The 26,538-nt window shown below is 46.8% G+C and overlaps 2 pseudogenes across 1 annotated transcript; both read right to left on the bottom strand.

The window, feature by feature from the left end:
- Positions 1-16,351: 16,351 nt before the first annotated feature.
- LOC125543766 (uncharacterized) lies at positions 16,352-26,050 on the bottom strand (annotated as a pseudogene). Its single transcript, XR_015618877.1, has 4 exons — positions 21,481-26,050; positions 21,265-21,411; positions 20,976-21,044; positions 16,352-20,890 (listed from the first exon to the last, which is right to left on the bottom strand). The product of XR_015618877.1 is annotated as an uncharacterized LOC125543766 (transcript).
- Positions 16,434-17,561, bottom strand: LOC147979642 (uncharacterized; annotated as a pseudogene).
- Positions 26,051-26,538: the final 488 nt, after the last annotated feature.

Here is a 26,538-nt window from a genome sequence, read left to right as displayed (position 1 = left end):
GAAAACCACCGAGCCCGCCGACTTAAGCATTGATGATGACAATGATAATGAGTCAGAGGTAGAACTCAACTCTCTTGGCTCCTTTTTATACATCTCATTGACAATGATTGCTATTAGGACAACGCAGAGGCTAGCCATGCAGGTGATGCAGAGGTAATTATTCTTTCTTCCGGCTCAGAACCTCAGCCAACACAGAAAACTCGACAAGCAAGCCGAAAAGTAAGATTTTTCTCACCCTCTAGCTACCTTGGATCCCAACTTTCTTTTGAAGAAACAGCAACACGAAGCTCGCCGAGTCACCCGACATAGTGGTGGACAAATCACCTCCTCTGGCTTACCAAATACACCGGTCTTTCCTGCTTCTGATATACTTTATCCTAAGGCGGGTCATTTTCGACAACCTCTTAACCCATCCGATTCAAACTATCACGGGACTCCTCATTCCTCTTCTGGCGAGTCAACAGGCACTCAAATACCGACTTTCAAGACTGTACCTGGGTAAGAATATATTCAATCATCCAAACCTTATGTCTGATCATTATACTGACCTCTTTATGTTTCTTATTCTCAGGGGCCAAGCAAAACCCAGCAAGAAGGCTAAGCTGAACAAGCCGGTCAGAACCTGCTCATCCAAACCTTCATGATTCTGACCTGTTTGAACCAAAAAAAACAGTCAGAACCTGCTAGCCCAAAAGTTGATGCCACCCCTAATGATCCTCCACCACAAGATCATGAAGTTTCTCCACATGATATAGATGTTGAACTGACTCTCTCTCTCTAAGCCACCAAGCCTAATTAAACCCGCTGAGGAGAAGGCTGACGATGTTCTTGTCACTGGATTTGGATTCACAGCTCCGGGTCAACCCTCCATCTTATGTAAGCACAACGCAAAAGAAGAGATTTCTGCTGAAGATAAAGGCAAGTGGAAGGTAGACTTGGAAAGCTACACCCATTTCAGTGCCCAAGACCTCCACTCTGGTTATCTGAATCGTCTGTACACCAGCCGTGACTTCGAAGCCGGCTTAGTAAATCTGATGAAGGACCACTATGAGGTAAACGCTGCCACTCTTTACGTAAATATAATTCCCTTAGCCTCCAAGTTTATTGTACATGATAGAATAGAATGGGTTGTAAACTTTCAAATAGCAGCATAGATCAACTCCAGTAGCCCCCAAGGGCCAATTTATACTTTCAACTGGGACTTTATAATACCAGCACTTGAACTTTGCATCTGTAGCCCCCAAGGGTCGGCTTAACAAATATGTTAAGTCGAGACTTTAACTTGGCAAAAATCAACATTGCATCCATAGCCCCCAAGGGTCAGCTTAACAAATATGTTAAGTCGATACTTTAACTTGGCAAAAATCAACATTGCATCCATAGCCCCCAATGGTTGGCTTAACAAATATGTTAAGTCGAGACTACTCATCTTGCAGGAAATCCATAATCCCATGCATAGCCTTCGTAGGCCAGATCACCACTATTTGTCCGGGTTAGCAAATAAATTCGTCTTTGACAAGAGCAATATGCATTAGCTCCCAAGTGCCAAGTATAATACTTGTATTGTGCTTGGGACTTCACAGTATTTTAAGGAGCAATAGACATTAGCCCCCAAGTGCCAAGTATAATACTTGTATTGTGCTTGGGACTTCAAAATAAATTCATTGCCATCTCCTTAATTGTTTATCTCTTGTAGGCTGAACTAAGCAGGAAAGAATCCCAAGTCGCCGACCTTCAAGAAAACATCAAGTCTCAACAAGAAGAAACCTCCAAAGCCAAGAATGAATTGATCAGTGCTTTAGCAGCGATGGAGAAATTGAAGGAAAACTTCAAAGTTGAACAAGCGGGTTGGGATACAGAGAAGTCAGCCCTGCTGAAGAGGGCTGAAGCGGCCCTTAAGCCGGTAACTACAAAGCTTGTTGGCTTAAAATAGCAAATAAATGCCATGACTGCTACAGTCTTTGGTAAATAGCTTCCTCTTAATCTTTTGAACATATGTTAACCAATGTGCTCCCGGCTTACAAACATCCTTGATGATACAGGATCCTGAGTTACCCACCTTGGCTCAGATATGCGGAAAAAACTGAAAGCCTACATGCTTAGAGAGCAGTTATATACTGGGGCACAACGGGTCATCTGCACAGCTTCTCACAACAAACCAACTCCAACCCTTATCAAGGATACGTTGGAGAGACTATCCATGTTGTGTGCACGGATCGAAGAGTTAAAGAAATCAGCTGCGGGAGCCGGTGCACTTACCGCGCTAACCCGGGCCAAAGCATGGCTAGCTGATCTTGAACCGGCAGACTTGGCAAATGGCTGTCCGAGCATAAAAGAAGATGGGGCACCCTTCATCGCAGATGACTTCGCCACCATTATGAGGGAAATGCGTCCTCTGGCTAGTAAACTGGCTGCAGACACTGATCTTACACATTACCAGCCAGTTTACGATGCCAACAATAAGAAGATCAAGGAACCGACTCATGATGCTTCGGACCTGACTCCTCCGATCCGTAAGCACACTTATGCCCCTGATGTTGATCCATCGACACTTATAAGTGATGAGGGTTGTATTCAGAGCTTTAACTGGGATCGACCGGACAACCACTGACTTCCAGCCATTGGGTGAAGAGAAGGAAGATGAGCCGGCGTTGGACGATCCACAATGTTCAACTCAGCAAGGCCAAGAGTCATAAGCCATAGGATGGATTAACATCTGCGTTTCTGTGGAACTACTAAGACAATTATTCCTTTGGGGCATCAGATGCCTTTGTAATAGGCTAGTTAAACTTTTCATCTGACATGCCATCGTGCATGTTTTGTTGTGCAAACACTATTGATCCGCCAAAGGAAAATCCGCTACTTATGCTTATAATACCATCACTTTGAGTCTGGTCCTGCATACAAACAGATCACAAGTGCCCTGGTGGTTTACCGCAGGATGGGTCATAATACCCTATATAAAACCACTCATGACTAAAACGGTTCATAACTAGGGCCGGTTTAATCATAACAATATATAATCAAAAAATATCATACCTGTGATATTCGATCACACTGCCGGTTTATCATACCAGTGCAGTAAGGGTGACAACCCAAAAAGATTGGACACATAATGCCCTGTTTAATTGTCATATATTGCTGTCTTACAACGCCGGTTGCAGCAAGGGGTAATATCCTAGAACTTAGAACATAATTCTTCCAAGTATTTAATATCATCATATACTGGCGACTTATAGTCTGCCATCATGGGGGGTTATAAAAAACCCAAAGATGCTCAAATATGAGATAGACACGGCTGCTTGGCCCGATTTGTGAAAACCATATGGTGAGAAAAAGGAGTGATATAAATCCAAGATAAATAAAATCCATAAAAGATGACGCTGTTATAAATCTCCAAAACCAAATCTCAACATAAAACTTCAATGAAACTAGCATGATAGCCACTGGAGTATCCTCTCTTTCCGTAAGCCGGCTCTCACATGACCCAATCAATGTTTTAACCTGGATAATTTCAGGGTCTTGTTTAAAGATTGACTTATCGAGAGTACATGAGGTCAGAGTAGCATCATGCAAACAGGCAGGTTTAACCAAGTTTCAATGAAGGCGGCTTAATAGCCTGGATTCATCCTCGCTATCCATAAGCCGTGCCCTCACGTGACAAACCGGCATTTTAACCTTAACGAGTTCAGGGTCTTGTTTAAAAGATTGACTGTTAAGAGTTCGGCAGGTCAATCAGGATTACCTGATGGAGAAGCATCTGGCATACAGGAAGGATAACCCGGAAGGGTTATGTCCTCTTTGGTGAACACACCTATGTTTGAACAATATAACCAAGCCAACATGGTAGTAACGCTATGTTCTCTTTGCTGAATACACCTATGTTTGAACAGGAAGCCCCCAAGTGACATATTCGTGAGCTGTGCTCGTTGGGTACCTATGTTTTAGTTGTGTTGTGAAAGAAAACTCTCTTTGGTCCCGGTAAACCGGGCGTCAAGCCGCGGAAGTAATCATATGACATGATAATAAAGAGTCAGATTCTGAGATTTGAAAACAACAAAGGCCCTGAATTACCAGGGGTGCTGATTTTATTATATTTCTCACAGTATACACTGATATAAATATGTACATCTCAAGAGCCAGTAGCTCAGGTGTCATAAGGCCAAAGATGAGCAATATTCCATGGCCTGCGGGTCTCCTCCTCCGACGTGCGTGAGTCCTTGTGGTCTCAAACATCAATAAGATAGTATGACCCATTGTTCAGATTTTTGCTGACCACGAAGGGCCCTTCCCAAGGTGGGGATAGCCTGTGCATATCAGTCTGATCCTGGATAAGCCGGAGCACCAAGTCACCTTCTTTAAAGGTTCTGGTCTTAACTTGGCGGCTATGATAATGGCGCAGATTTTGTTGGTAAATCGCTGAAAGAGCCACCGGAAGATCACGCTCCTCATCTAACAGGTCAAGTGCATCCTGTCGTGCCTTTTCATTGTCAGCTTCAACATAGGCCGCCATACGGGGCAAGTTGTGATGGATGTCACTAGGGAGAACCGCCTCCACTCCGTAAACCATGAAGAAAGGCCTGTAACCCGTAGATCTGTTGGGGGTAGTATTGATACTCCATAACACTGAGGGTAACTCCTCTACCCAACAACCCGGCGTCCTCTGCAAAGGAACCATAAGCCAGGGCTTGATGCCCCTCAGTATCTCTTGATTGGCTCTCTCAGCTTGACCATTAGACTGGGGGTGAGCCACTGATGATACGTCAAGCCAGACATGCTCACGTTACCAAAATTCTTTCATGGCACCTTTGGATAAATTAGTGCCATTATCAGTGATAATGCTATGGGGAAAGCTAAAACAGAAAATCACCTTTTTGATGAATTGAATCGCCGCCACCGCGTCACACTTACTGACCGGCTCTGCTTCCACCCATTTTGTAAATTTGTCAACCGCCACCAAAAGGATAGTATTTTTATCTTTGGACCTTTTGAAAGGCCCAACCATATCAAGCCCCCAGACTGCAAATGGCCAAGCAATTGGAATCATCCTCAATTCTTGAGCCGGCACATGAGCTCATCGTGAAAACTTCTGAAAACCATCACATATACTGACTAGATCCTCAGCATCAGCATGAGCTGTCAGCCAATAAAAACCATGATGGAAAGCTTTGGCTACGAGGGACTTAGAACCGGCGTGATGACCACAATCTCCTTCATAAATCTCTCACAAAATCTCACAACCTTCTTGAGGAGAAACACAACGTTGAAATGCCCCTGTGACACTGCGATGATGCAACTCTCCATTGACAATAGTCATTGACTTAGACCACCGGGTTATCTGCCTGGCCAAAGTTTCATCCTCAGGTAACTCGCCCCAGGTCATATAAGCCAAATATGGAACTGTCCAATCAGGAATAGCATGAAGAGCGGCCACCAACTGTGCTTCCGGGTCAAGAATAGCGAGATCCTCTTCTGTAGGCAATTTACCAGAAGGGTTATGCAGAATATCCAGGAAAGTATTAGGTGGCACTGGCTTACACTGAGACCCAAGCCGACTTAAAGCATCAGCCGCCTCATTTTTCTTGCGATCAACATGCTCAACCTGATAACCCTTGAGATGCCCAACAATAGCATCAACCTCTCGATGATAAGCCGCCATGAGTGGATCCTTAGAATCCCAAGTGCCAGAAACCTACTGAGCTACCAGATCTAAGTCGCCGAAGTACCTCACCCGACTTAAGTTCTTCTCCTTAGCCATCCGAAGACCGTGGAGCAAGGCCTCATACTCAACTGCATTGTTAGTACAAGGGAACATCAACCTGAGAACATAAGGAAACTTATCACCTCGCGGGGAAGTGAAGACAACTCCAGCCCCCGAGCCTTCTAACTGTCTGGATCCATCAAAGTGAATAGTCCAATATGTGTTATCCGGCTTTTCCTCAGGCATCTGCAACTCTGACCAATCATTGATAAAATCCACAAGTGCTTGTGACTTGATTGCCGTGCGAGGCACATACTTCAAACCATGGGGTCCGAGCTCAATGGCCCACTTGGCTACCCAACCTGTGGCTTCTCTATTTTGAATAATATCCCCTAAAGGGGCAGAACTAACCACAGTGATGGGATGACCCAGAAAATATTGCTTGAGCTTTCAACTAGCCATGAATACCCCATATACGAGCTTCTGCCAATGTGGATACCTCTGTTTGGACTCAATAAGTACCTCACCGATGTAGTAAACCGGCTGTTGAACCGGATACTCCTTGCCTGGTTCCTTCCTTTCCACCACAATGGCTACACTAATAGCTCGGCTGTTGGCAGCCACATATAACAACAAAGGCTCTTTATCAATGGGAGCAGCAAGAATGGGCGACTCAGCCAACTGTTCCTTCAAGTCCTCAAACGCTTGATTAGCAGCATCACTCCAAACAAAGTGACATGTCTTCTTCATCATCTGGTAAAGAGGGATAGCCTTCTCACCCAACTGGCTTATGAACCGGCTTAAGGCCGCAATACGACCCTCCAAACGCTGGACATCATTGATACACACCGGTTTAGCCAGAGAGGTGATAGCCTTTATCTTCTCCGGGTTAGCTTCTATACCTCGTTTCGAAACCAGAAAACCCAAAAGCTTGCCTGCTGGCACACGAAAAACACACTTGGCCGGGTTAAGCATCATCTTATAAACCCAGAGATTGTCAAACGTCTCCTTCAAGTCATCAATCAGGGTCTCCTTTTTCCTGGACTTCACCACAATGTCATCCACATAAGCATGAACATTACACCCGATCTGATTATGAAGGCAATTTTGCACACAGCGCTGGTAAGTCGCCTGGGCGCTCTTGAGCCCAAAGGCATAGAGACATAATAGAAGGCTCCAAAAGGAGTGATGAAAGACGTATTCTCCTGGTCCTTAACTGCCATCTTGATCTGATGATAACCAGAATAAGCATCCAAAAAACTCAAACGCTCACAACTCGCTGTAGCATCAATAATCTAATCAATACGGGGGAGAGCAAAAGGATCATCCGGACAAGCCTTGTTTAAATCTGTGTAATCCACACACATACGCCAAGTGCCATTCTTCTTAAGTACTAACACCGGGTTAGCCAACCACTCAGGATGAAAAACTTCAACAATGAACCCAGCCGCCAAGAGCCGGGCCACTTCTTCACCAATGTCCTTACGCCTATCTTCATTAAAACGACAAAGGAATTGCTTGACCGGCTTAAACTTCGGATCAATATTAAGAGTGTGCTCAGTGAGTTCCCTCGGTACACCTGGCATGTCAGAAGGTTTCCATGCAAAGTTGTCCCAGTTCTCACGGATGAACTCGATGAGCGCGCTTTCCTATTTCAGATCCAGATTAGCACTGATGCTGAACTGCTTGGATGAATCGCCAGGAACGAAATCAACTAGCTTAGTGTCATCTACCGACTTAAACTTCAAGACCGGATCATGCTCCGTAGTTGGCTTTTTCAAAGTTGTCATATCTGCTGGGTCAACATTGTCTTTATAAAACTTCAATTCCTCTATCGCACAGATAGACTTAGCATAAGCAGCGCCACCTTCTTCACACTCCAAAGCTATCTTCAGGCTTCCATGCACCGTGATGGTCCCCTTGTAACCCGGCATCTTGAGCTACAGATAAACATAACAACGCCGTGCCATGAACTTGGAATAAGCCGGTCGTCCAAATAGAGCGTGATACGGGCTTTGAATCTTGACCACTTCAAAGGTTAGCGTCTGGGCCCTGGAGTCGTGTTCATCCCCAAAAGCCACTTCCAAAGCAATCTTACCTACAGGATACGCCGACTTACCAGGCACCACTCCATGGAAAACAGTAGTGGACGGCTTAAGATTTTTATCAGTCAACCCCGTACGACGGAAAGTATCATAGTAGAGGATATTAATGCTACTACCTCCATCCATGAGTACTTTAGTGAATTTGTATCCTCCAACCTAAGGCGCCACCACCAAAGTCAAGTGACCCGGATTATCAACCCGGGGTAGGTGATCTTCACGACTCCACATGATGGGCTATTCAGACCATCACAAGTGACGGGGAACCGCCGGCTCCACGGCGTTCACAACCCTTTTACGAAGCTTTTTGATCCCGCTTGCATAAAGCTGTGGTGAAGACATGGTATTGCCCACTATTCAGTTGCTTCGGATTACTTTGATAACCAGATTGCTGCTGATGAGTCTCCTGACCAGATTGTTGATGAAAACCACATTGATTGCCTTGATTACCCTGATTCCCCTGGCCCTAGAAACCGGAATTTGAACCACCACCACCGTAACCCGGACCATGAGAGCCGGAACCTAAGCCGCCGCCCGGCCCATGATTATCCTGGAGAAGATGCGAATTCCTGAATTCTTTCATGATGTAGCAATCCTTCCATAGATGAGAGGATGGCTTCTCACGTGACCCGTGCTTCGGACACGGCTGATTCAACAATGCTTAGAGGTTGATTTTCGACCCTTCAGCCTGAGTCGGCCTTCCCTTATGCCGCTGGTTATAATTTCGCGCGCCAGTGTTAGCCACGAATTCCAAATTCCCATCAGCTCTGCGCTTACCATTGCCACCCTGCTGCCCTTTCACACCGCTACTCTTCTTTCCCTTACCCGGCTTTTCCTCATCAGACTCGGGGTCCTTGGTACTATCAGAGTCAGGATATTTGACAAGAGCCGCCATGAGCTCCCCCATATCATTACAGTGGCGCTTAAGCCGCCCAAGTTTCTGTTTAAGGGGCATAAAGCGACAATTCTTCTCTAACATTAAGACTGCTGAGCCGGCGTTGATGTGATCCGATGAGTTTAGGATAGCTGAGACCCGGCGCACCCAATGGGTTGTTGACTCGCCCTCTTCTTGGACACAGGCGTCCAAATCCACAATTGACATAGGCTGCTTGCACGTATCTTTAAAATTCTGGATAAACCGGGCTTTTAACTCAGCCCATGATCCAATGGAGTTGGCTGGCAGCCCTTTCAACCAAGTATGGGTCGTTCCGTCCAACATCAAGGTGAAGTACTTAGCACATGCAGCATTGTCAACATCCAATAGCTCCATCGCCATCTCATAACTCTCAACCCATGCTTCAGGGGGTAAGTCACCTATGTAGTTGGGCATCTTATGAAGACCCTTGAAGTCCTTGGGAAAACGTACATTATGTAAAGCCGACACTAAACATGACACTCCCAAGGTTCTGGAGGTTACACCTATCTCCACCAAAGTTGCCAGATAAACCGGAGGATGCTGATGAGCCGCTTGCTGAGCTGCCAGCTCAGCCTCTCGACGTGCTCTGCCCTGGTCCACCAAATCCCGAGCACCATCACGCGTCAGGTCATGACGACGAGGCTGGTTATGGCGCATGTCACTGCTTGAAATGGCTGGTGAGTCAATGTGCCTGCTATAACTTCGGCTCAGGTGAGGGGTTGAGTGAATCCTCTCACGGCTGTAAGAATAAGCCTCCTGCTGTACCAGTGCTGTCTGAAGAAGCTCTCTAGCCCTCTATGTTTCGATCACAGCTGGAGACTCACCTTCAACTGGGAGAGCCGCCAATCGTGTCGCCGCATCGATCATATTATCCAAAGGGTTAGAATAATGACCCGGTGGCGTCGGCACATACTGTGGTGGGGTATTATTCAAATGAGGTGGATCTGTTGTGCGTGGCTGAGCCGGCGCTCCAGTCCTAGACGTGGCTACCACCTGGTTTGCCTCTGGCGGGTCACTGGTCCCTGCACCAGGTGTGTTAAAGAGGATCCTCTCCTCGTAAACCGGGGGCAGATGACTCGGATGCCTCCTCATGACTTCGTTTGACACGTTTTGATCCAACGTGAGCCGGAAGGAATCAGCCTGGATCCGTTGTGCCTGAGCGTCCAGAGCAACTCACTCCGTTGTCATCCTCGCGTTCTCAGCCGCCAAATCTTCCTTGGCTTGAGCTATCTCATCTCGCAGTTTTGCAACTTCCGCATTATGCTGAGCTTGATTTGCCGGGTTAACCTCTGTTGTTAACAATATTGTCAAAGTGTCCAATAAGTCGGACAAGACCTGAGCCAGCGGGCACACAGGGCCTCCTGCCCCAGCCGCCGTCACCGTTGCTGATCCGGAATCATTGTCGTTGCAGTTGTAGAATTCTGCCCTAGCTACGTACCGGCCATGAAAATCGTGACCCGGTTCGGCGGCTCATAAGGGTCCGGAATACTATCGCCATCGGAACATCCCCCAAGCTCGCCGTCTTCCAGTTGATACAATGAAGTAGTCTCACCCGTGGATGACTCACCATCAGAATAGATGGCTGTCTCACCGCTAGACACAGATCCATCCTCAAATTCCGCCCCATGGATGACTCCCACGAAGGCACGTTTCACGGCGGGCTGAACTCGGGCGGGTCATGCATGCTGAGCCATCTCGATGATGTTGGTGCAGATGTCCGGCTCAGGGCCCGGTTTGCCGATCTTGCCGATGAAGACGTGAATTCCGCCGAAGGGGGCCCGGTACCCGTACTCAATTGAGCCGGCCTCAGGGCCCCAGCCTGCATCGTCGATGTAGAGCTTGCCGCAACGGCTCTTAGTCATCCCGACCACAGCGTATCCCTTGATCTCTTCGAGGTTTCCCTTCAAGAACTCGAAACCACTGTGCGCAGGCCCCACGGTGGGCGCCAACTATTGTGGAATTGTCACGGCAGATGTCCTAGTGTGAGGACTTAGTCGTGGAGCCATCGCAACTAGGTTAGCTTAAAGGGGTTAAACGGGACAAAGTACACAAGGAGTTTATACTGGTTTGGCCCCTTGCGGTGAAGGTAAAGGCCTAATCCAGTTTGAGGTGGTATTTCTTATGTTTCGATTACCAGGGAGCAACTATTCTTGACCTGGCTTTCGATCTCTGGTTTCTTGCCCTAAGTCGCCGCCGGGTCGTCCCTTTATATACACAGGTTGACGCCCGGTGGCTCACGGAGTCCCTACCGGCTCATAAACAACGTGTCCGGCTCGGTGACTAACTGTACATGCCTTATAATACAAGTTGTAATTATATGGCGGTTTACACTTGTTGGGCCTTAATTCGCCCTTGGGCTTCGGCCCTCAACGAGTCTGCGTAGTGAACCGCCATCTTCAGCATCTTCATGGGCTTTGTCTTGATAAACCGCCATGAGTTTAACCCAGCCCCTCCTGGGCAGGTTAAACTCAATAGTTATATCCCCAACATTGACTAAGGGATTAGTTCCAACATGTATTACAGAACGAGTAAAGAGACTTTCCGATAACGAGATTGAACTAGGTATGAAGATACCGATGATCGAATCTCGGGCAAGTAACATACCGACAGACAAAGGGAATTACGTATGTTGTCATAAGTTTCGACCAATAACGATCTTCGCAGAATATGTACGAACCAATATGGGCATCCAGGTTCCACTATTGGTTATTGACTGGAGAGGTGTCTCGGTCATGTTTACATAGTTCTCGAACATGTGGGGTCTGCACGCTTAACGTTCGTTGACGATATAGTATTATATGAGTTATGTGATTTGGTGACCAAATGCTGCTTGGAGTCCCGGAGATCACGAAGATGACGAGGAGCGCCAGAATGGTTTGGAGGTAAAGATTGATATATAGGATGATGCTATTTGGGACACTGGGAAAGTTTCGGAGTGTATCAGGTAGTCATCGGATCTCCAAAAGGGGTTTCAAGAGGCCCCAGGAGGTCTATGGGCCTAATGGGCCAAGGGGAGGCACACACAAGCCCACAAGGGGGCTAGCGCACCCTCTCCCTAGCCGCCGGCCCAAGAGAAGGAAAGGGGGAGGGCTAGCCCCTCCTGCCTTCCCCTCCTCATGGGAGAAAGGAAAGGGGGACACCACCCCCTCTTGCCTTCTCCCTGGTGCCAAACAAGGAAGGGGGCGCCAAAGGGCAGGCGCCCAAGGGGACCAGCCGACCACTTTGGGGTGCACCTAAGGCTACCTTCACTCCCCAACCTATATATATGAGAGGGAGGGGCACCACACAAACCAAGACAATCTCTTAGCCTTGTGCGGCGCCCCTCTCCACAGTTTAGTCCTCCGCCTAGTTTTTCGCAGTGCCCGGCGAATCCCTCCGGGAACAAGTTCACCATCACCGTCACCATGCCAACGTGCTGCCAGAACTCTTCTACTACTTCACCCATCTTGCTGCATCAAGAAGGCGAGGACATCATCGAGCTGAACGTGTGCTGAACTCGGAGGTGTCGTACGTTCGGTACTTGATCGGTTGGATCGCGAAGAAGTTCGACTACATAAACCACGTTAATAAATTCTTCTACATTACGGTCTACAAGGGTACGTAGACATACTCTCCCCTCTCTTTGATATGCATCTCCATGGATAGATCTTGTGTGTGCATAGATTTTGTTTTGTTTTCCATGCAACGTTCCCCAACACCAAGAGGTTGGCGCTATAGATTGCATGCGTGAGCCTCTAATAAGCAAAAAAATGCTTAGAATCGATGCTTAGTATAGAGGTTGCCTCCGATGTTTTGGTTTAAATAGAATAATCTGATTGGCCTACTTGTCACTGGAGGAAATAGTGCTTGCCATGCAAAGCATATGTGAAGGATTTGGCTAGGGAAATAGTTGTTTATTAAACATGGGTCCACCTTAGAGGCTTGAAGCCATTTGCTAATGATCTTAGAGGCTGGATGTGAGTCCTAGCTTGGAGGCAAGCCCGCCTCCAAGCAGTGTGGATTCCCTTATGCACCTCGATGGAGGAAGTAACTTCTTCAAATTTGGCACTTTTCCGGGCTCATTATGTGCATTCTATAGAAATTTATTAGCCCAAATGCATACATCAAAACCCAACTAGAGCTACACGGGTGTGATGAGAGGAACGTGGATTGCCGTTCGATCATGGTGCATCCTACGACGCACATGCGTGATCTGTGTGCCTGGGGTTTCGGCCAATTACAACACAACTCAGTCGGGTGAGCGCACATAGTTTCCGCAGGCGATGGAAATGAAGCATGTGCGATAGTAAATGACCAGATTGTAGGGGAATCCGAATTTCCTGCATTTTTGTCTAAAAAACCACCGCACGGTACGGTTTTCTGGCCACTCCGCCCCAGACAACACTGCTAAGGAAGCGACGGCGTCCCGCCGCGCTGAGTACATCGCCGCCCGCGGCCGCACACCCAAGTGAGCGGGCCAAGAAGCTTTAGATGTACATTGGTGATTTTTATCTTCATTCTTGCAAGCAGAGATTTAATGCACCTTGAAATCTAAACATGTCATGGGAATTAATAAAAATGTGACTTATAAAATGGAAAACCGGAAATTTTGGTAACTAGTACTACAATATTTATAGTCTTACAGTCCGCCTACGTCATTCCTATTGTACTTGCTGTAAACGCTCACCATCTAGTATGATGTGGAGCATCCTATGGTCATCCCCATGGACCTACCATTGTTTCACCAAGTGCCAAGAGGACCTATGACACGAGCACGAGCTAGAGCTCTCGAGACCAAGGTAACTTCTTTCCTTAGTGATATCACATATGATCCACTCAAGACATGGCTACTACCTAAGTCCGAAATGTTGTGCATGATTAGGTACCAAGAGGACCCTCCTGAAGATGCATGTGAAGACGGTCAAGTCCCCAAGTTCACAGATGAAGAGAACCAATGGAAGGAGTCAAGAACAGCTCCCAGGACCCAGACATCCGGCCATGACCCCGGACATCCGGCCCCTAGAGCATCCACCACAACAGCCACCAAGTACCTATAGGCCCCGGACATCCGACCTAAGCCCGGACATCCGGCCAAGCCCGAAAATCTGATTCAAGCCCCGAAATCAGGCGTCCTCCATCCCAAATGCATCGAGACCGACCCCGCCAGCCTGGACATCCGGCCCAACGCCCTGATGTGCGCACAGTAAAGGGCCGAGGCCCGTGTACCCCTTCGCCCACCTAGACTACATGTACTCCTCGTTTACCCTCTTTCTAGGGTTAACATTGTGATAGCTCACATGTGAGATAGAGCCTCGCTCATCCATCCAGATCTACTCCATCGAGAGAGACCGTCGCCTCCTTGGAGAAGATCCACTTGGATTCAAGACCCCTAACGGGAAGACCTCACGACCTCCTCATGGAGAAGAACTCGTTACCTATGTATCATCCTTTGTTGGATTTGGATCATGTATCTCTTTGTGTTTCGAGGATCTAGCGTATGTGTGATAGAATCTTGTTGGTTTGAGTGATTCTCTCGTGTTTCCCCTCGTGATTTCTCCTCGTGTTCTTCGTGTTCATTGCGTGATCCGCTCCTTTCGTGAAAGATCGGCCATCACGAAAGGAGTGGATCACGTGATGAACACGAAGAACACGAGGAGAAATCACAAGAGGAAACATAAGAGAATCACTCAAACCAACAAGATTCGGTCACACATACACTAGATCCTCAAAACACAAAGAGATACATGATCCGAATCCAACAAATGATGATATGTAGGTAACGAGTTCTTCTCCGTGAGGAGGTCTTGAGGCCTTCCTGTTAGGCGTCTTGAATTCAAGTGGATCTTCTCTGAGGAGGCGACGGTCTCTCTCGGTGGAGTAGATCCGGATGGATGAGCGAGGCTCTATCTCACATATGAGCTATCACAACGCTAACCCTAGAAAGAGGGTGGAGGAGGAGTATATATAGTCTAGGTGGGTGAAGGGGTACACGGGCCTCGGCCCTTTACTATGCGCAGACAGATGGGGCCGGACGTTCGGGCATCGGGCCGGATGTCCGGGCCTTCTCGAGGGGCTTGACGTCCGGGCTGGCGGGGTCGGTATCGATGCATTTGGGATGGAGGACATAGGATCTCCGGGCTTGGGCCGGATGTCTGGGGCCTATAGGTACTTGACGGCTGTCATGGTGGATGCTCCAGGGACCGGATGTCCGGGTCCTGGGAGCCGTTCTTGACTCCTTCCTTTGGTTCTCTTCGTCTGTGAACTTGGGGCTTGTCCATCTTCACGTGCATCTTCTGGAGGGTCCTCTTGGTACATAATCATGCACAACATTTTGGACTTGGGTAGTAGCCATGTCTTGAGTGAACATATGTGATATCACTGAAGAAAGAAGTCACCTCGGTCTCGAGAGCTCTAGCTTGTACTCGTGTCATAGGTCCTCTTGGCACATGGTGAGACGATGGTAGGTCCATGGGGATGACCATAGGATGCTCCGCATCATAGTACTTCATTGGTTGGTTTCAATTTTTGAATTGAGCCCCGTAAACCCACACGCTTGATGTTGTGTCGCTACCGTCCAATATTCGCTTGTACATATGTTTGCTTTGTCCGAGCAACTTTACTATTTGAGTACGAGGGCATTCAACGAAGAGTGAAATGATGGTTGCTTCACCTAAGTAACTTTTACTAGTACTGTGAGAAAGGTGGGACTATGTGATTAGACTGCTCATTAGTTATTATTACTATGGCGCAACGGGTGGGGTGAATCTCGCCAACGGTACATGGCACATGGACCCGGATTCTGGATGTCCCACATGTGGGCAAAAGGAAGTTTGAATGATTTCTGGCATTGCTATCAAGCTTCCGGGATATGTTTATATGTACACATAATTTTCCAGCATAATGAAATTGTGTTGTGATCCTATGAAGCCTCCAAAGTTGTCTCATTACAACATTCCATCAAAAACTCCCTTCCTCCAGTGAAAAGTGTACGTTTGGCCTTAAAATTTATCCATAAAAGAGTGCACTTCTATCTTTCCAATGCACTTTAAAGTAGACTAGTAAAATGCCCGTGCGTTGCCACGGGCAATAATACATGTACAAATTTTAGACGTGTCCATCTAATTGAATGACAAAAATTAGTTGAGGATTATCTAACTCAATGTTGAGATGAAGTAGCGTACATCTGTACTGAGTTGAATTTAAGAAGAGCGCACACATTTCTTTTCATTTAGCATATAACTATCCACTTCACATGAAATATTTGAAGTAAGCTTGCAAAAATAGCATTCTTCATATTTAAATTAAAAGTATATACATCAACTACATTGAAAGTATTATTTTGATTTTACATATGAGAAAAGAGTGAAGAGAATAAAATCTCGAATTAGTGAGATGTCAAGAAGCTTGCAGGTAGGTGATTTGCTTGGACATGAACCATCTTCCTCTACTCGAGAGAAAACATATCAAAAGACAAGCAGAATTTTCACTTTAGTTCTGGTATTCATGCACTCAAGAATTTGCACTTCGGTTCACTGGTCCGGCTTCTCTCAGTAACACATGATAACAAGATGCAAGTTAAACACAAATGACTCCATATGACGGAGGTGACCTGCACAAAATAAATATCAGATAATTTAAATAAAAACTATTTCATTATCTAATTTTATCATGAAATAAAATATAGCCATATAGATAATAAAAAATAGAGTGGAAATATAACTGCCAAATTTCCCACCTATGATGTAAGGATCTCTTTATAGATGATGTTCTTCGTGTACGTACCAACAGGACTATCAGAGCTCTTGTTTTTGTTGCAAGTTGAACTCTTCTTTTTGCTGTCATCTGAGTTATTTTTCTTATTACCAGCATCAGGAATGGCAAGAATCTTGACGTTCTTTCTAGCGGTGGATCTAGATAGTGCAACATACAACTGCCCGTGAGAGAACACCGGCTCGGGCAAGTAAATACCGACATTCGGGATAGTTTGTCCCTATGCCTTGTTCACCGTCATGGCGAAGCTGAGCCTTATTGGAAATTGCTTCCTCTTGAACTGAAAAGGAAACATCTCATCATTAGAGGGGCAAAGGGGGATCCTTGGCAAGAAGATCCTTTTTCCAGCATGTTAGCCAAGGACAATTTCTGCATCGATGACATTCCTTTGGAACCCTCGAACCACCAACCTCGTGCCATTGCAAAGTCCGTTTGCAGGGTCAATGTTCCTGAGCAATATGACAGGGCAGTTAATCTTGAGCTTCAACACATGCGGGGGCAGGCCATTAGGGGTCAACGTGTTAAGGAATTTAGAAGGATAGTAGTTATGAGGGTCATCCACCGCACAATCAAAACTATGGTACACCATCTCATCTCTCTGGAATCGACTGATCATCTTCAAATTAATCCTATCCACGCAATCATTCCGTGTCGAGAAGATTGCTCTGGAGGTGATGTAGTCTGGGTCTGACGTGTTAGCACCGAGGCTTGGAAAAGTATTGTCTATTAGTGAATCAATGTTAGTGTCCTTCCCAGTTGACGACACACATATCTCGTCTGGAAGACGGACGTCGCCATCTCCGTTGGTCTCCTCCTTACGATCACCAATGCGCAATAGATACTCTTCAAACCATGGGTCACTATGTGCCCTCATATTGCGTACCAACTTAAGGTGGCGCATGGAATCCCAATGGTAAGACCTACGTAGCGATGAATTAATTATCTGAGCCCTAGACCCCTTACGGACAACAGGAATGACCTGTCTGAAATCTCCGCTGAACACAACTGTCTTCCCACCGAACGACGGGTCTAGTCGGCTCATCACATAGCGCATACTATTGTCCAACGCCTCGACTGCATGTCTCTTTGCCATGGAATCCTCATCCCAAATAATGAGAGAAGTTGACTGTAGGAGCTTGGCGGTCCCGCTCTATTTAGTGAAGCTACAAAACCCACCATCATCGATGCCTAGCGGTATCTTGAACCGTGAATGAGCTGTTCTCCCTCCGGGCATTATGGAAGCAGCAACACCAAACGTAGCTGTCGCTATAGCAATCTTGTTCTGCCCACGTACCGTAGCAAGCAGTGCTTTGTACAAAAAAGTCTTTCCGGTGCCTCCAGGTCCATCCACAAAGAACACAACACCCTCATCACGATCAACAACACACATAATTTCATCGTATGCGGCCCTCTGATCTGAATTAAGTGAATCTGATAGATATGTGTCCTCAATGTTGAGCTCTATGGCGGATTCCTCGAAGATCTCCCTTGTCACACCACTAGAAGTGTCATATTCTTCCTGGATATCGGGAAGAGGGAATGACTCTATCTCCTTGCCCATTGATTGTAGCATATTCCTGATATCTATTAGAACCATTTTCTCAACTGCAACTTTGGATGGATTGCTACGACGATAGACTTTTGACGTTGCATCTAGGTGCTTCTCCCAGAGTCTGTGCACATCACTTGGCTCACAGAATACCAGTATCATTGCAAAGAGCCTCCTTAGAGATGATGGCATCTTATATAATGTGGATTCAGTGAGGGACTCATCCAGTGTGTTGTCTCCTTCAATCAATCCCCTTCTCTCGGCATCTTCACGAAAGGTTGGTAGGATCTCACCATTAATCGTCCTTAGGTCCTCATAAGAGGTGGCGCCAGTGACATGGTTTAGGAGGACCCGCAGGTAATAGCGTTCCCCCTCGGCGGGATGATCTGACACAATTCTTCCAATTTGTCCACCTGTATCTCATACCCTTCTTCTCCAATATTTTTTGTTCTTACTTGTCTGCCAGGTGTACCACTCGGGGAAGTCCCTGTACAAGATAGAACGAGCATCCTCATGTAACCTATTTTCCTCAAAGTACTCTGTAATCATCGACTTCTCAACACCTTCACGGTTCAATATTTTGGGCCGCTTGGAATGACACCATGTGCATGTTTGGTAGATGGAGTTGTAGCTGCTTCACGGGTGGTGAGTTCTTACTCAATTCAAATCCATATATCCTCCACAATGCTTCTGGAGGAGTGACCCACCTAGCGTCTCTATACTGTTTGATCTCATCTATGTCTCCATTTTTGTCAGCCTCACTTACAGCAATAGACGCTCGATCATGGCCCTTGTATATGTACTTGAATAGGTATTTAACGGCCTTTATGCTTTTGCATGCCGCAACATTGATGTGACAATTGAAGTAGCGCAAGAGGTGCGGGTTGTATGGGACGACCCACCTATTATCTAGCCATTCCTTTCGAACCATTGCTTTACATCCATCTTCACATCGTTTGTATAGCGGGTAGGAGTCCTTGCCTTGTAAGGTAGTCGCATTGAAAGGTCACAGATAGTGATTCTTGCAAGAAGGATGACCCTTTGTGCAAGGGCATTCATGATTCAAAGCACCACAAGGTCCATGCATCATATGTTTCACGACCAACTTGTACAGTTCTGGGTACTTCTTCTTGTTGGGGAGCTCGGCTGAGATAAGGCGAACATACTGCTCAGGGCAAGTGAGCTTTTATCGGCCCCCCATGATGAGCAGGAAGTGCGCATGAGGCAGGCCCCTCTTCTAGAACTCCACCACATACACATAAGCCCTCACCTTGCCCAAGATATCCTTTTTAAATAGCTTATTCTTGAGTTCCTCCAACTTCGCCCTGAAAACACGGACGATGAGATCTGGACGATCTTGAGGTATCTGGCCAGGGTACAGTTCCTTCCTAATCTCATCCCGGTTTGGGTTGCATTTCATTGTGAGGAAGATGTCTGGCTTGCCATACCGCCTAACTAAGGCCATAACATCCATGTAGTGACGCCTCATGTCTCGTGGACCACCAATAAATGACGTAGCTAGAACTGTGCGTTTTCCAATGGAATCTTCCCTACCCTCACCGGCATGTAAGCTATCCACCAAGCCTTGGTACAGGTCTGCCCTTATTTTATCTTGATGACCCCATATACAGTCCAACCGGGAGTTCTCAATCTTGATGTATGTGTCGACCGCGAACTGTTGGAAAAGACGCTTACCAAAGAGGATCGGGTTGAATATCCCAGGACGCATCTGGAATTTGTAGCAGTAGTAGTCCCTCACAGACACACATAGCCTACCTCCAGAAGCTGTGTAGAAAATTGAAAACAATGGTCATGTTGATTGAAAGCACACCTTAAATGGACGGTGATGTAACAACTTATTGCAACACTAACCTGCATCATCAGCAGCAGCAGCATTCTCACTGATTGTGGGATTGGAGGACCTATTGTTAAGGCCACGAGCTAGACGAGCTGCACGAGCTGCCATCACGGTTTCATAGGGCACACCTTCCTTCGGGATATCAGTATGCCACCCAAGTTCACCTCTAGGGAAGAAAAGAGGGTACGGCAACGCATCATAGCATCCATGGTAGGACTTGATGCCGTATATATCTCTATTCTTCCCTTGCAGGATGACGCTATTATCGAATTGTCTTCGACGTTCACTACCCTCCACCCACATAGTGGCTACTTCTGAAGTGGTTGGCGCATTATATGTTCTTTGATCCATCCGCTGGTCAAGGTTAAGTGGTATGCGATAGTCATCAACATCATCAACATGGCCCATACTCCGAGGTGTTCAGAGTATGGGTTGCCACGAAGTATGTTGACCAATTGTGTGATTACTTCTTTGTCTTTCTGGCACTTCTCTTTACGGCAACTGCGATATCTGTGTTCTAAACTGGGGTCATCATCATAGAAGTAGAGCTCCAAGTGACTACGATCCAATCCATCTTGTTTGCCGAATGACTGTATGTCGTGGTACATTTGGCCATGGGCACGAAATGTATAGATAGGATGCTTTGATATGTTAGTGGTATCACTATCAAGGTGACAATATAGTGAGGTGAATGAGAAGTGGCCGTTGAAAAACCTGATATTGCCACGGAAATGCCTGGCATCAGAGTCTGCACTTGTCCATAGCCTCATGAGCTCGGGTGGCGTATCTGGGTTGGCCAGTTTGATCTTCCCCTTACGGCAACAAAAACTCTTGGACTCACGCTCAAACTTCTTTGCACAGCAGTGTTTGCAGTCCTCCACCGACTTCAGCTTGTGTGTTTCTGTTGGGAGTTTTCTATAAACCATATCATACGGATCTGGAATGTTTGAAATAGAAGCAGAGTCGTCATCATCGTCAACCTCCTCCATTTCAACATCCTCGTCGTTGTCCTCATCTGAAATGTTCAACGCACTTTCAATATGAGTACAAAAAACATGCACATGATATACACGCGACATCATGGAACATGATTAAAATACCCATCCCGGCAAACATGTAGCCTTCCTCGTCTTCCGAGTCTTCCTCCAATATGACACCCTCTTCATCACCTATCGGATAGTTATTTATGAGGCTCATGTATCCAATAGGTCGTGCACGAATATAATAAAAAAAGTTTACCATCATCATTGACTTGCGGGTGTGTTGTATGTTCTTGGATAGTATCAAGAATTAGAGATGTATTTTCTATGAATACAACATAAACGTATAATCAATATGATTATCAACGACTTATCTTAGAATGTCAGAACAATTAAGAGAAAACATTACCATTAGTGACAAGGACAGATTGTGAAGGAAGTTCAAAATCATTGACACCTTCCACAGTCATCGCTGGATTTTGATCTAATGATTCATTCACGCCATCATTGGGTGCTAGATGTATTTCGCCTGGATCGCACATTCTCAATGTACTTTCTGTTCATACAACATAAAAATTTCAGTGACTAAATCTAGAGAATCGGAATACGAAGTTAAAAAGATTACCATTGTTAATGATGACCGATTGTGGTGGATGTTCAAACCCATTTATGCTGTCTGGGGCAATCGACGAGTTTTCATCCATCGACGTGGGTCTATTCTTCCTAGCATTTGCATGGAAAGCTTGGTTTCGACGATCCATCAAAGCTTGCCTTTCTCTGGGTGTCACATGTTTTCTCCATGGTTCCGTACTGACACCCATATCTGGCGTCTCCGCACATGATATATCCTCAGAAGTGGGTTGGATATAAATAGGGGAACCAATGAGCTCGGGAATAGACCAATCACGTCTGACTACGGAGCCATTGGGACCAAATAAACTTGCATTTTCACGAACTATCTTCGAGGTGTAAAATGGGTTCTCCATGGCCAAGGAATCTTGGCTGAGAGTGTTGCGCCTTGACGTGCGTTGAGCGCTCTTTGCATGCTTTTGCTCATGAGTCATACCGGCATACCACTCCTTATCATTAGCACGTTTAATTTCCATCTTCTCTGTTGAAATCACATGATAAGTGCACAAACAACATAAGAGTACTGATTGTGTGATCTCGGCTAATGAATAATTCCGATTGGTGCCGAGTAATTATTACATGTCGATGATTCTGTCTGCTGATAGGCTTCACGCTTACTTTCTAGTAGTGCATCCTTATTGTTATTCATGTGAGCATATCGTTCAATATCATTAGCATGTGTACTGTTGATTTTCTCTGTTGAATCACACGAAAGTGGCAACATTGTCAGAGTGCTTGTTTGTTACATGTAAAGAATGAACATTTTTGACTGTTTTGATGCAAATTTTACCTATCGATGATTTCATTTTTTGATAGGCTTCACGTTGTCTTTTTAATAGCGCTTCTATGACGCCCCCGATTTGACCGTACACTAATCATACACGCAAACGTCTACGATCAAGATCGGGAACTCACGGGAAGATATCACAACACAACTCTACAAATAAAACAAGTCATGCAAGCATCATATTACAAGCCAGGGGCCTCGAGGGCTCGAATACAAGAGCTCGATCATAGACGAGTCAGCGGAAGCAACAATATCTGAGTACAGACATAAGTTAAACAAGTTTGCCTTAAGAAGGCTAGCACAAACTGGGATACAGATCAAAAGAGGCGCATGCCTCCTTGGGATCCTCCTAAACTACTCCTGGTCGTCGTCAGCGGGCTGCACGTAGTAATAGGCACCTCCCGAGTAGTAGTAGTCGTCATCGACAGTGGCGTCTGGCTCCTGGGCTCCATCGTCTAGTCGCAGCAACCGGGTATAGGAAGGGGGAAAAGGGGGAGCAAAGCAACCGTGAGTACTCATCCAAAGTACTCGCAAGCAAGGAGCTACACTACATATGTATGCATTGGTATCAAATGAAAAAGGCTATCATATGTGGACTGAACTGCAGAATGTCAGAATAAGAGGGGGATAGCTAGTCCTATCGAAGACTACGCTTCTGGTAACCTCCATCTTGCAGCAAGTAGAAGAGAGCAGAAGGTAAGTCCATCAAGTAGCATCGTGTAGCATAATCCTAACCGATGATTCTCCCCTCGTCGCCCTGTGAGAGAGCGATCACCGGTTATATCTGGCACTTGGAAGGGTGTGTTTTATTAAGTATCCGGTTCTAGTTGTCATAAGGTCAAGGTACAACTCCAGGTCATCCTTTTACCGAGGGACACAGCTATTCGAATAGATCAACTTTCCTGTGGGGGTGCACCACATTTCCCAACACGCTCGATCCCCTTTGTCCGGACACACTTTTCTGGGTCATGCCCGGCCTCGGAAGATCAACACATCGTAGCCCTACCTAGGCACAACAGAGAGGTCAGCACGCCGGTCTAAATCCTATGGCGCAGGGGTCTGGGCCCATCGCCCATTGCACACCTGCACGTTGCGTACGCGGCCGATGAGCAGACCTAGCCTCCCTTATACAAGAGTAGGCGTTCCAGTCCAACCCGATGTGCGCCGCTCAGTCACTGACGTCACGAAGGCTTCGGCTGATACCACGACGTCGAGTGCCCATAACTCTCCCCGCGTAGATGGTTAGTGCGTATAGGCCAGTAGCCAGACTCAGATCAAATACCAAGACCTCGTTAAGCGTGTTATTTTGAAATAACCACGGACGCCGACCAGGGTCAGGTCCACCTCTCTCCTAGGTGGTCTCGACCTGCCCTGTCGCTCCGCCACAAAGTAACAGTCAGGGGCCGTCGGGAACCCAGGCCCACCTCTACCGGGATGGAGCCACCTGCCCCTTCGGCCCCCATCTCCGAACAGTATCATAAGTAATGTAACGGTATAAAGTATATAGCATATGGCCGTGATCACCTCCCGAAGTGATCACGGCCCAGTAGTATAGCATGGCAGACGGACAAGAGTGTAGGGCCACTGATGATAATCTAGCATCCTATACTAAGCATTTAGGATTGCAGGTAAGGTATCAACAGTTGTAGCAACAATGACAGGCTATGCATCAGAATAGGATTAACGGAAAGCGATAACATGCTACTCTACTCTAATGCAAGCAGTATAGAGGAGAGTAGGCGATATCTGGTGATCAAAGGGGGGAGGGGGCTTGCCTGGTTGCTCTGGCAAGAAGGACGTGTCGTCAACATCATAGTCGAACTGGGGGGTTGCCGGTAGTCTCGGGGTCTACCGGAAAGAAGTAACGGAAGGGGAACACAATAAATAACCGAGCAATCAAAGTAACACAAAACGTAAGGTGGCAATGCACGGTGCTAGAGGTGGCCTAACACAGTACTAGGTGATACCGGTGAAGGGGGAAACATCCGGGAAAGTATTTCCCTGTGTTTCACGTTTTTGGACAGATGAACCGGAGGGGGAAAGTTGCATGTTTGCTATGCTAGGGATGCGTGGCGGATGAACGGAGAGTGTATCCGAAATCGTCTCATCGTTCGTAGCAACTTTCATGTACAAAGTTTTTTCATTCGAGTTACGGTTAATTTTCTATGATTTTCTAAAGTTTTAAGTATTTTCTGAAATTTCTGAATTTATTATATTTAGTTTAATCCGAATTGACCAAGTCAATCTGACTAGTCAAAAGGGCATGTGTGGCCCACATGTCATAGACTATTTATCTAAACAATTAAATAAATCTAATTTATTTAATGAAGACCTACATGTCATCTACTACTAGACTAACTTAGCACTAATTAAGACCTACTAGTAGTATTAATCTAAGTAAGGGCCGGCCATTACTGGGCATACCCCAGCCGGCCACACGCATGGCGCACACGCACCACGCTGCACAAGGCACACACAACACACGGACACACACGCACATCACACACACACGCACACACAACTCATAGCTAGGAGTTAATTCTGTTATCTGAACATAGCATTTTGCGATTTTTATATGATTTAATCCATGCATCGAAGGGATTTGGTCCAATGGAATAAAATGGGTTCGTCATGCAAACTTTCTACTCATATTTTTGTTAGCCTTGTTAACCGTTGTTTAGCTGCGGTTTAGGGGCTGCCCAGGGGTTTACTCAATGTAAAAACTGGAAAGCTAGCTAGTAGCTACAGTAACTACAAGTAGTAATATAGCAAAGCAACAGCGGCACTAGCAGCAGGCAACGCAACAGAGCAGGGGAGCGCGCTGAACGCCGGCTGTAGGCGGGCGCGATGGCCGCACTCGCGGGCGACGGCGGCGGGTGAGCACGGTCGTCCGCACGCGGGCGTGGTGCAGGGCTTGGCCGGGGCCTGGCAGGCGCGTCGCGCAGCTGGGGACGCGCACGGGGCGGCCAGGGAGCAAGCAGAACGAGGCGGGGAGCGGGCGGGCGCGTGCTCGGGAGCGAACTCCGGCCACGACAACAGAAGCGTGAGCAGCGGCAGGAGCTAAGTAGCAGCAGCAGCGCAGCAAGCAACACAGCATAAGGCAACAACGGCTGAGCAGGGCACGGCCCAGGCGGGTGCTGGCGCGCGAGGGCGCGCTGCCTGGAGCGGCCAGGGCACGAGGTAGGGGAGCCCGGTGCGCGGGTTCGATGCAGTGAGCGCGAGCTCGGGCGGAGGCGGTGCACAACGTCTACGGCTATGGAATCAAAGGGGAAACGGGGGGTGAATCGATGTGGTGCTCACCGGGGAGCACAAGGCGGGCTCGACGATGGCTTAGGAGTAGCAGAGGCGGCGGATCGACGGCGGAGGCGGTGGTGCCCGAGGAAGAAGAAGGCCTCGATCCCGTCGATGCAGGGGTTCCCGGTTTGAGCTCATGGCGGTAGTCGAGGCAACGGAGGACGGCGGACCTCCTGGACGTCCCCAGGTGGCGCGGGGAGCATCAGTGGCCACAACAATGGGGCGGCCATGGCTATGGTTGTGGTCGGGCGATGGAGAAAAGGAAAGAGAGAGCGGGCGAGGGAGATGGGGGCGAGTGAGGGAAAGGGAAAAATGACGCTAGGGTTTCCGGGGGGCACCGGCGTAGTTATGTAGGCAAGGGGAGGCCATGGATGCTCGGCACGTGCCCACGGCCATGGGATGGCCTCCACGAGCCCCTGCCTGTCTCCTGTAGCGCGAGGAGAGAGACAAGTGGGGGATGTGGGCTGGGCCTTGTACATGGAAAAGGAAAGAAAGAAAATGGACCAAAGTGTACAAGGGTTTTCTTGCCTCTTTTTTTGTCAAACATTTGTCTCAGATTTGCATTTAAATAAAATAGAAAATGATTTTTATTTGAGTTAAAACTTGGTACATAGTTATAGTACAACATTCCAAGACCACATAGAAGGTTTCTCGTCATTTGGAAACGTAAAGATATTTGCTTATTTTGAAAAGGCCAAAATAATTGTTGCAGGACCATTTATTAATTTCCTAGGAATTACTTGGTGATTCAAATGAGGTTGGTTACAACATGGCAATGATCAGGTGAATTTTTACAATAATGCGAATATTTTTGTTTTTTTGTTTTGAAGAAATAATTTATTTGACTTTATTTTAAAATTGAATTTGAATTGGTTCTGAATCAAAGTGAGATTAGCAACAGTAATAGTGATTACTTGGCATCATTAGTAGGGGATTACTGTAGCTTAACTACCGGGGTGTTACAAATCTCCT

Source organism: Triticum urartu, chromosome 3A (assembly GCF_056163025.1).
Source record: "Triticum urartu cultivar PI428250 chromosome 3A, HENAU_Tu73, whole genome shotgun sequence".
Taxonomy (NCBI): Eukaryota; Viridiplantae; Streptophyta; class Magnoliopsida; order Poales; family Poaceae; genus Triticum; species Triticum urartu.
The sequence above is the reverse complement of the archived record's forward strand: the minus strand, read 5'-3'. Positions and strand labels throughout refer to the sequence as shown.